The sequence below is a fragment of the Amaranthus tricolor genome, chromosome 14 (genome assembly GCF_026212465.1).
Source record: "Amaranthus tricolor cultivar Red isolate AtriRed21 chromosome 14, ASM2621246v1, whole genome shotgun sequence".
NCBI classification, from domain to species: domain Eukaryota; kingdom Viridiplantae; phylum Streptophyta; class Magnoliopsida; order Caryophyllales; family Amaranthaceae; genus Amaranthus; species Amaranthus tricolor.
In genome coordinates this window covers 67,501-79,014 of record NC_080060.1, presented here as the reverse complement: position 1 = coordinate 79,014, position 11,514 = coordinate 67,501, and the positions used below count along the sequence as shown (strand labels likewise).

The 11,514-nt window shown below is 37.5% G+C and overlaps 1 non-coding gene across 1 annotated transcript; it reads left to right on the top strand.

The window, feature by feature from the left end:
- The first annotated feature begins 11,147 nt into the window (after positions 1-11,147).
- LOC130800549 (5.8S ribosomal RNA) lies at positions 11,148-11,301 on the top strand. The gene has a single exon (XR_009039430.1). It is a non-coding gene; the product is annotated as a 5.8S ribosomal RNA (ribosomal RNA).
- Positions 11,302-11,514: the final 213 nt, after the last annotated feature.

Below are 11,514 nucleotides of genomic sequence, written 5' to 3'. Positions count from 1 at the left end.
ATTCATAATAAACATGTGATAATACGATAAAAATATATACATCTACATATATATTACAATTTATACACAAAAGACCAAATGTTACAAATATTGAGTATGTACAAATGTTCAATATATACAAACAGTATTCTAATGCTAATCCCCCTCCTATATCCTGTCTAACTGTGACGGTTTACGATGCCTCCTACGATAGTAAGAGGCCGTCGCATGACGCTCGGGTAGGGGAGGTGATTGATAATGTGATGATGTGGCACCCTGTGAGGACCCGGCACCGTAGTCCTCACAGGGTGCCATTGTCGGTGCTGCGGGAGCGTACTGGGCTGTCGCCATGAAACCTCGTGGTTTCATCCATCGACGAGTGATGGAGAGGAACCACGGCATGTAATCCGCCGTAGTAGGTGCGCCTACAGCGTCGATCGGCGCACCTTGGACCAGCAGCTCTAGCCCATGCTCCCAATGAGCGACATGGTGCCAATTGACCTCCAGCCAGTTCTTGGGATCCCGACCCTTACGAGAGTTGTGGAGCTCCGCCTCTGTGTCACATGGCGGCGGGATGCCTTGTACCATCCCAAATTGGCGCAGTACATTGGAAGTTTAAAAACCTACATTCATGTGAAAGTTCATTAAAATCAAGTAAACCCTAATTTTTCAAATATGGAAAAAAACACAAAAAATTAGTACCTTACGTTAATGTAGGAAGATGAAATAACTAATTACTGGTACAAACTTGAAATTTGATGAGTTTAGTTGAAGGATTGAAGTTGATTTTAATGGTGCAAGGAGAAAGAGAGCTCGTAAGTGTCGAAATGGCAAAGAGAAGGCGTGAATTGAAATGAGGAAGAAGCAATCTGGAAAAAATTAAAAGAGCAAAGTCGTTGTTACTAACAGCGACTTTCCCCTTTTAATTTTTTTTTTCCTCTTTCGCTGTTAGTAACAGCGATTTTACCCGAGGCTAGGCTTGGATGTACAGAAGCTTATTTTGGGAAATAAGTTTTTCCGAAGCTTATTTTGGGAAATAACCTTATTTTTTTCAAATATCCTTTGTTTTGAAAGTGGATTGAGCTTTATATGGGTTTTAAATGAGCCTTTGTTATTTTTAAATCACTAATTCTTGAATGAAACGATCTCACAATGAGACCATCTCTATTGGGCTGGCCCAATATATATTTTTTGTCTTAAAATGATCACTTATAACGTTAAAGTGATCACTTATAATTTAATATAATTACTTTTTATAGTCTTAGAGTGATTACTTATAACCTTAAACCAATTACTTATGATAAGTAATCAATTGAAAAAATGGGCTATTATATGGACTCGTCTCATGGTGAAACGGTCTTATGGTGAGACGGTCTCATACAAGACGAGCCGTTTTTAAATTTACTTTAGTTATGATACAATATTATTAATTTATAATAGTTTATAATTTAATTATAATGGACAAATGCAAATAATAAAATAATAAGACATTTATTTCAATTAAACATGTTTATTTTAATGAAAATTCATGAAGACAATTTTATAAATAGGCCCAATAAAATTTCTCCCAATTCAACCTTTATATTTTGACTCAAAATAATTTAAATTTCTTTATAATTATAATTCTTTTTCACTAATTCCTTATTGAGATTGTCTCACCGTGAGACGACGTTAATTGGATCAGCTCAAACTCTTTAAAAAAATTTCTTTTGTGCAAGTGTGAATTCAAATTTTTATTATTTTTTTTACTAATAAGCTGTTTGTATAGGCTCGTCTTACGGTGATATGATTTTGTACAAGACTTGCTGATTATTTTTTATTTCCAATTCTCCATGATATTCTTTTCTCAGTTCAACCTTTATATTTTGACTCAAAATAATTCAAATTTCTTTACAATTATTTTTTTTCCAATTCTCCATGATATTTTTTCCCATCTTCTCAACCTTTTAACTTTACAATTAATTAATGAATAAAATTTTTAAAAAATTTCCATGTATTAGGGCATTAAGCGAATAAAGGAAATATAAAAAATCACTAAATATTTTTTTTTACTAATAGACCTTTTATATGAACTGGTCTCATAGTGAGTAAGTCTCATACGAGGGGGCTGAATATTTTTCCTTTAATGGAACAACAACTTTAGAGGGAAATGATTTGAAAATTTAAATTCCCTTCAAGAGATTAAAAGAAAAACGAGTTTTATTGTACCTTAACATTCCATGCCATCTAATCAAATGAGCTAAGAGAAGTTATCCTTATTATTCACTCTCCTTACTCCCCTTTACTTCCTATTATATTCCTTTCATATTCTTGTCAGGTTATTATCCAAGTGTTACCAATTAAAGTAAAAAATATAACATAAAAACGTCCAAGAGGAATAGTTTAAGAAACAGTTTACTAAAAGATAAACATGGGCACCAATTTATATATAATTATAGGGTTTAGGGTTTAGGGTTTGGGTTTTAGGTTTTGGGTTTTGGGTTTAGGGTTAGGGTATTACGTGTTAAGTTGCGATTTTATGCGTTTTTAAGCGTTTTTGGCATTTTAGTGCATAAAGTAGCTCAAACTTGGTTTGTTTTGCACGAAAATTGGCACACAACACTATTTGGTATATGTTATTGTGTTGAAGTGGTTAGAATTGAAAATCATAGTCATATGCTAGAAATTACGTGTTAAGTTGCGATTTTATGCGTTTTTAAGCGTTTTTGGCATTTTTTGCATTTTTTCACATAAAGTAGCTCAAACTTGGTTTGTTTTGCACGAAACTTGGCACACAACATTATTTGGTATATATTATTGTGTTGAAGTGGTTAGAATTGAAAATCATTGTCATATGCTAGAAATTACGTATTAAGTTGTGATTTTATGCGTTTTTAAGCTTTTTTTGGCACTAACATCTATTTTCTCTTAGTGCTTTCAACAACCTTCTACTTCCGTTGATTGCGGCTACTACACGCTGAAGTACATGGACGATATTATAAAATCCGTGAAGGATTTTGGAGTCGAAAATATAGATGCCGTAAGTATTTGTTACTAGCATTCTTAAATTATTATTAATTGGTAAAATCTAAATGTTTATTAATCTTTTAATTTTATATTATATTATAGGTTTTATACGACATTCCGAGGAAAATACGCCCTCTGAGAAGTGGAGAGATGTGCGAATTAAAAGACAAGATTGCCGCGTATCTTGCTAATTTTTGTCCTTGATAAATTGTAATTAATTAGTATAGATTTTTTAGGACTTTAATGTATATTATATATATATGTACGTACATATATATATATATATATATATATATATATATATATATATATATATATATATATATATATATATATATATATATATATATATATATATATATATATATATATATATATATATATATATATATATATATATATATATATATATATATATATATATACGATCGAGAGTTTATTATTAAAAAGAGATTATTGGTGATTATTTTTGATTATCATTGGTTTATTATTGGATTATTCATTGTTATTACATTGTACATTATTATTGGATTATTATTAATATAAAACGAAAAAAAAAATAGGGCTCTATTTGCTGCGATCAGCCCCTAAAACCGCAGCAAATAATGGCACTTATTTGCTGCGGTTTTAGGGGATGACCGCAACAAATAGAGCCATTTTTTGCTGCGGTTTTAGGGGATGACCGCAACAAATAGAGCCATTTTTTGCTGCGATTTTAAACCGCAACATTTAAAATAGACTATTTGCTGCTATCACTATTGCTTGGGGCTAAAACCGCAGCAAATAATGGTAAAAAAATCGCAGCAAATGACGTTTTTTCCACTAGTGTATTAATGTAGAAAATGTTTTAGTTTAATGTAGAGAATGTTTGAATGCAAAACTTAAATTTAATCAATTTTGTTATGTAGTATATATTTATGAACCTGATGGTGACGTTGATTTTGTACGTATTGTTGTAGAAATGGCTTCATTTCGTGTGACTGTTGTATGCTTTTGGAATGGTTCAATTCGATCAAGTAATAACAATGTTAAGTATGTTGGGGGAAGACGTAAACTGTTTGCATGCAACTCAAATATGGATTTCAATGAATTTAAACATTTTATATGCTCTAAGATTGGCATTGACACTACAAGAAGTACTGTTAATGTATGTTTTAAGTACAATATGAGTAGAGATTTGTTAGCTTTTCCGGTTGAGGATGAGGAGGCTATAGATGCAATGTGGGAGTATTCAAAGTCTACCTCTACTCCTTTAGAGTTATATGTAGAAGAGGTACCCCTAGGGAATCAAGATGTCAATATTGTGGAAATAAATGCATTCCTGAATGTAACTTCTTCAGCTCCTTCTCATACGCCCTTCCCTACCCAAGAAACCCAAAATCCCTTTATGCCATCTTCTTCTTATCCTTCTAATAAACCCAATCAACTTCAAAACCAAGTCTCAAATGATGATTGTAACACTCCGAGATTTTCTGACGTCATTAATTAATATTTTAATGACTTTTGGGTATTTTATAATTATATTAAATTAATTTTGAAGTAGTTTTAATAAATTCCTTTCGTATATGAATTTAAATATTAACATATATTTATATTAAAAATACAATTACGATTTCTAAATAAAGAGGTTCGAATCAAAATTATTATTTTATTTATACGTATGAGTACACAAAGGTGAGCCTCTTAGTTGGGTCTCGCAAGAAAATAAATCGAGATAAAAGTAAATAAATAAATAAAACATAATAATAATAATAACCATGATAAAAAGGGCACGAAACTCTCGTTGCTTCCCTACAAGCCGTCACTCCCTCCCCCTCTCTTCTCTTCTCTTTTTCTCTTCTCCCTTTCCCCTTGCTGTGCCGCTAGTAGCTAGCCTCGATCAGCCGCTCACGACCAGCAGCCACCACCACCAGCACAGCCGCCAACAGCAGCCAGCAGCAGGGGCTGCGATTTCTCCCCAAAACAGCTGCTGCTCAGCAGCCTCTTCTCCTCCTCCACAAGCAGCAACCGACTCCTCCCTGTCCTCCACAGGTAGTAGGCGGCAGAAACCGGTCTTGCTCCACCACCTAGCAGCAGCAACTGCTGCTTTGCGTGGCCCAAACAACAACAAGTTGCTAGGACGCCAAGGCAGTAGCACCACGCGGCCTTTCCTCCGCCATTTTTGTGCTCCACACCACCTCAACACCACCTATACCCTCACCCTTTTCTAGTTTCTCCATTGTGAGCCATCTCTTCTCTTTTCTCTAATTAATTTCTAGTTTTATTTGAAGTTTTATGACGTTTATGAGTGAGGTGTTGATTTTTGTGTTATTTTCATTGAATCTTTTTGTGGGTAAGAATTTGATTGATGAATTAAACATGTTTATGACTTAGGGTTTGAAGTGTGATTGAAATTATGGGTTGTGTGTTGATTTGTGTTAGTTTCTTTAAATCTTAGTAGGGGTAGTAATTAAATGTTATCTTTGAACACGAAGCGATTAAGGCTTGGATTTAGAGATGAAATTACCAATGATGTGTGTTTTGGGTTATATTTTGGTGATGATTGATTAAATAACTTTAAAAGTTGTTTTTAGATTTGGTCGATTGGTTATTATTGTGAATAATTAGTAATGGTGATGATGTTAGTTGACTATGAAAGTGATTTTGATTGATTAAATTAGGAATAATAGTTACTAATTGTTGTGGTTTGATTGTTGTAAATCACAAATACCCTTATTAGGTTGTTATTAAAGTTACAGATACATGATATTGGTAAACCAAGAGCATAATGTCAACTTATCGTCGATGGTTGCTAAAGTTATTTGTCGTGTTGTTTTTATTATAGTTCTTAATAGCTTTAGAGAACGTAACAAATGATCCCGATATGATAACTCTAAGATTTGCCTTATTGTTATATTAATATTATATTAAAATTGTAAGATTTGGTTGTGATTAGTTATTTTTGGATAACGCGAGCCGATATGCTCAAAATTAGTTAATGTAAAGAAACGATTCACACATACTTCTACTTTAAATTGATGGAAAGACTTATGCTGTGTTGAGTCAATGATTTTGACTTGTATTGAATGAGTTGTGTGCGTGCTAGAGTAATCGAAAACTCATGTTGAATGGGTGATAGCGGTTAACTTGGTATTTAGTTTGGTATGTCAAAGTAGTTAAGGGAACTTATTAGTTCTATTCATAACTTATATAGGTGCCCATTTCGTAAGAGGAAAGTAGAGCCTTAGTTGGGTGATTTTGTGATTTTTGATCGTGTAGTGACGCTTACAGGTACATATACGCAATAACTAACCCTTATATGCAATTTGCTTTAAGACATTATTGTTTATTGTGATAATATACATTGCATTGAAACTATGAGATACTAGTGAATACGCCTTATACGAAAAACTGTCGACTATGAAATCCTTGCGCTTAGAATAGTTATAGAGAATTAAAGTGTTAGTAGGAGGCGGAGACCACCCCCCCCCCCCCCCCCCTATTTACTTAAGAATTGGATTATGCCTTACTTGGAGTTAGAATGACTCCTTTATAGGTGAATTTCATATTCTATTTGAGTGGCTCAGTGGGTTTTGGCGCGCTGCTGTCCCAGGGCGCTCATTAATGGTTGAAAGTGGAAGTTATTCCCATCTGATAAAGTATTAGATTATGATTAGCTGGCGTGACTCAACTGGATTATGTCCGGTTGATTTATTAGTCCCCTAGGTGAGGTTCGACGGAACCACCGTAAGGGGGGTATGAGCATGCTTGGGTCACTGGGCGCCGGATGGCCGATACCGCCCCTTGACCGAGGTGTTACCATGCGGGCCTTGCAAACCCCAATATAGTGACCTCTTCACTGGTTTTGGTTTAGAACCGCAGTGTGTTAGTTTTTCCCGAAGGTAGGACCCGAGAGGGTCAGCTGGAGGGGGCACGAGCTCGTACGTTGCCATGGGCGCCGGATGGCCGATAACGCCCTTGGCCGTGTCACTATGCCAGTAAGTAGAGAAAGATCCACTGATAGAAAGTTATTCAGTGATAGAAATTTATTCATTAATTGAAAGTTATTTAATGATAGAAGGTTCATTCTTTGATAGAAAGCTTACACATTGATAGAAAGTTTACTTTTGATAGAATATTTACTCACTAATAGAACATCTACTTATTGATAGAATAGTTTATGCTAGTGAGAAGTGTGCCTAAGTTAAGTTACCTCAAGGGTATTACAGACTATGATCACACTTACCTTAAGATAGACAAGCTCTATAAGGTCATGTGTTAGGTATTCTATTAATGCCTTGCTCGAGTTGAACTATACGTGTTTTGCAAGAGTTTATGTTTGAAAAGAGGAGCGAGAAGACTTGCATTCTACCCAAGAACACATGGTTCGGGTTGGAAAGCACGTAATGAAATTAAGAAGTATAAGTGGCCGATAAACGGTTACTATTTGTGCTTGCGTTTTATGAAATCATCTTATGTTGTTTTATGACATAATGCTATCTAGTAGTTGGCCTTATTATACTTGATGCTAGTTACTGACATGTACGTGTTTGTGTTTATGTTTGATTGTTGATGACTTTCTATGATTGTCCTGCTATGACACATTGGCCTTTGGTCTAATGTCGAGCAGTAGGGGGATCATAGACAAGCGTAGCAGGTACTGGAGCTTCTTTTGCATTGCATTGCATTTGGGGAGAGTGATGAGGGCGAAGCATACCCTGTGTCATACTGCTATCTTTCGATTTTGTAGTTTTGTTATCTTTTGTAAACTTTGGTTGTATATGTTTTGTTATGAGGCCTTGCGTCCTCCCTCGTATATTTGTATTTCCGCTGTGTAGTTTATAACTCTGTATGGTTTTAAGGAGTTAAGTCTTTTTAAAACGCAAACGTCGACACTGGAACCACGATCCATGCTTGGCATGTTGATTTGAGAAGCCGACGACGAAACATTTTGCCGTGACATAGTTTTGATAGGCCGTTGATGCCTTTACTTTATTAGCTTCTAAATAACTTTTTTTTCTACAAAGGCACACAGTTTTAAGCCAGATGCTGCCGAAATTTTCACTAACTTTTTTTAAAGTTAATATTTAACATTTATCCAAATTCTTTTCCTTTTCTTTTTTTTTGTAACACCCGAATTTCCTCCCGTCCTTTACGGTTTTGGTTTCGTTAAGGGGTCGAAAATTCTGGGGTGTTACAATGATACTTTTAACTTAGAAGATACAAATGAGCCTTGGGGTGATGTTAATAGTGAAAGTAATGAATTCGTAGAAGCTCCTTTTGAGGACGATGTGGGTGTTGACGAGGAGGCTCTAGCTAATGACATGAGCTTAGGCAACATTCCAACAATTATTGCTTCTACACCTTATGCACTAGTTCCCCCTTTAAATGAACACGTTGAGGACAACTCTTGGAGGTCTTGGGATTGTGATACAACCTACACCGATGAAGGAGAGTTTCAAAAGGGTATGATGTTTGATAACAAGGATGCGTTGTTGGATGCTATTAGATTGTATCATATTCATAGGAATGTTGAGTACCAAACTGAGACTTCAAATCAAATCGTGCTCACCTTGAAGTGTAAGAGAGGGTGTGCTTGGAGACTTATGGCTAGAAAGAGCTTCTATTCACCTTCATGGGAGATTGTTACATATAAAGGGAAGCATAGGGGTTGTGTATTAAGTGCTAAAAATGTGTGAGCTAAACACATTCATTTAACATCTTTCGTGATTAAAAATCTTATTAGAAATTGTGTTGCTGAAGACCCATCATTTAAGGTCTCTGTGGTACGACAAATGGCGAAAGACCAATTTGGTGTCGAAGTGACCTATAAGCGGGCATGGTGTGCTAAATAGCAAGTCCTTCTCTCCATCTATGGTACATGGGAAGATTCTTATCCTCTTCTTCCACGCTTCTTGAAAGCATTTCAAGTTTCCAACCCCCGGACTGTAGTTGAGTGGTTCTTTAAGGAAGATAATGATGTTGGTGTTTATGTCCGTCCTAGTATTAGAACTTTCCAACGTATGTTCTGGGCTTTTAAACCTAGTATTGAGGGGTTCAAGTATTGCAAACCCCTTATTGCCATTGACGGAACACACTTGTATGGTAAGTATTGCCATACATAATTAACTACGATTGCTCAAGTTGGCAACAAGGGAATCTTCCCGCTTGCCTTTGCTTTGGCCGAGAAAGAATGCATAGCCGCGCGCACGTGGTCTTGGTTTATGGCGTGTGTTCGTAAGCATGTGATGCATAGCCAGGTTTATATGTTATTTCCGATAGACATGCTTGCATTCTAGCAACCATGGAGGAGCCGGAATGGCAACCTCCAAATGCCCATCATAGGTTTTGCTTGCGGCATTTGTTAAGTAACTTCAACCGTCAAGGGGGTAATGTGAAGTTGAAGAAGATGTATGGAAGGACTGTAGAGCAAAGACAACCACATATGGTCATCGAGGGATTGAAGGCCATTGGTGTTGCTAATCGAGAAGCTCTTTTTTGGATTGATCAAGTTGGTGATATGTGTAAATGGTCAATATGTCATGATGGAGGGTATAGGTATGGTGTTACTAATACCAACTTAGCCGAAGTATTCAATAACGTGATGAAGGGTGTACGTTTCTTGCCTATAACTACTCTTGTGGAGTTCACCTTCTATCGTGTTAATGATTATTTTGTTAAAAGACGCGAGAATGCAAATGCATTAATAATTGGGGGAAATAAGTACACTTTACACGCCACAAGAATTATCACCCGTAACACTGAGAAGGCAAACTAACATGAGATCGTCGCATTTGACTACAGACGAGGCCTTTTCCAAGTTAAGACTGGACGTGGTAATAGAGGATCCGCCAAGGGTGGTAAAATACAAAGTGTGGATATGAGAGAGATGAAATGCACTTGTAACAAACCCTCAAAATGTCACTTACCTTGTTCTCATGTTCTTGCAGTGTGTATTAAATGACACCTATCGTATGAGTGTTTTGTGGACTCCTGCTACACGACCCAGAGCTATGTGAATACATATGAATCCATATTCTTGCCGTTGATTGATATGAGGTCATGGCTTCAATACACCGGTGTTGAGGTGATACACGATCCAGATCACATTCGTAGACTAGGTTGACCTAAGTCAAGGAGGATCACCAACGAAATGGACGAAGGATCGCGAAGACACAACGCTTGTCGACGGTGTGGTAGTGACGGTCACAATACTAGAACTTGTAGTAGAGATGGATCCAGCAGCTCCAGGCCCTCGTGACCCTAGCGTAATTACGATGCAGGCGCATCACAGGAGTGGTGTACTGTGGGATGTCCAGGTTAGTTAACTTAGTATTTTAATTGTATACGCCTTAATACTTTAACTTTATGCTAATATAATCTTTGCGTTCAAGTGTCCGACACGGAGACCATATACACCAGGCATCCCAACTCTGCTCCGTGGGCCATTGACGCACGGATCATCCCCTACCTTCAGCGAGAGAGGTTGTACGACTTCCACCTCATCGCGTATGGGAGAGAAGATTGAGCGCTAGTCATCTCCTCATCATGCCGACGGTTCATCTTGAGGAGGTTGACTTAACGTGCCCCGACTACGGTGTCGGGTCCTCACAGGGTGCTACATCATCACAGTATCAATCACCTCCCCTACCCGAGCGTCATGCGATGACCTCTTACTATTGTAGGAGGCGTCGTAAACCGTCACAGTTAGACAGGGTACAGGAGGAGGATTAGCATTAAAATACTGTTTGTATATATTGAACATTAGTGACATTTTGTATATATTGAACATTTGTACATATTCAGTATTTGTAACATTTGGACTTTCGTGTGTAATTTGTAATATATATGTAGATGTATATATTTTTATCGTATTATCACACGTTTATTATGAATGAAATGATGTTAAGTACTCAAACTTTTCGGCGATGAATCATACCGTCAAGAATTGACCAACGAACATGTTTATCGTAAGTGGAGCGGGATGCCCTAGCGAAGCCTTATGGACGAGCTATTGCCCCCTCCTCCTGATGTTGGGTGGTGCTCCTCTCTGAGGGGTGCTGCTCGATGCAACAACGAACCCCGGCGCGGTCTGCGCCAAGGAACATGAACTTAAGTGTGCTCGTCTTGTGCCCGGGTCATCGGCGCATGGGAGTGGATGCACCCAATATTGAGTATTAAACGACTCTCGGCAACGGATATCTTGGCTCTTGCATCGATGAAGAACGTAGCGAAATGCGATACTTGGTGTGAATTGTAGAATCCCGTGAACCATCGAGTTTTTAAATGCAAGTTGGGCCCGAAGCCTTTGGCCAGTGCACGTCTGCCTGGGCATCACGCATTGCGTCTCCCCTAACCCGCCTAGCTGTGGGAGGGGCGAGGAGAATGGTATCCCATGCCTCACCGGGCGTGGATGGCCTAAAACAGGAGCCCACGATTGCGAGCTGCTGCGGCGATTGGTCGTGTGCAAGGCCTAGCCTAGAATGCAATCGCGTCACACAGTGCGTGGACCTTGTGGCCTTGAGGACCCTAGAGTGTTGCCCGAGGGCG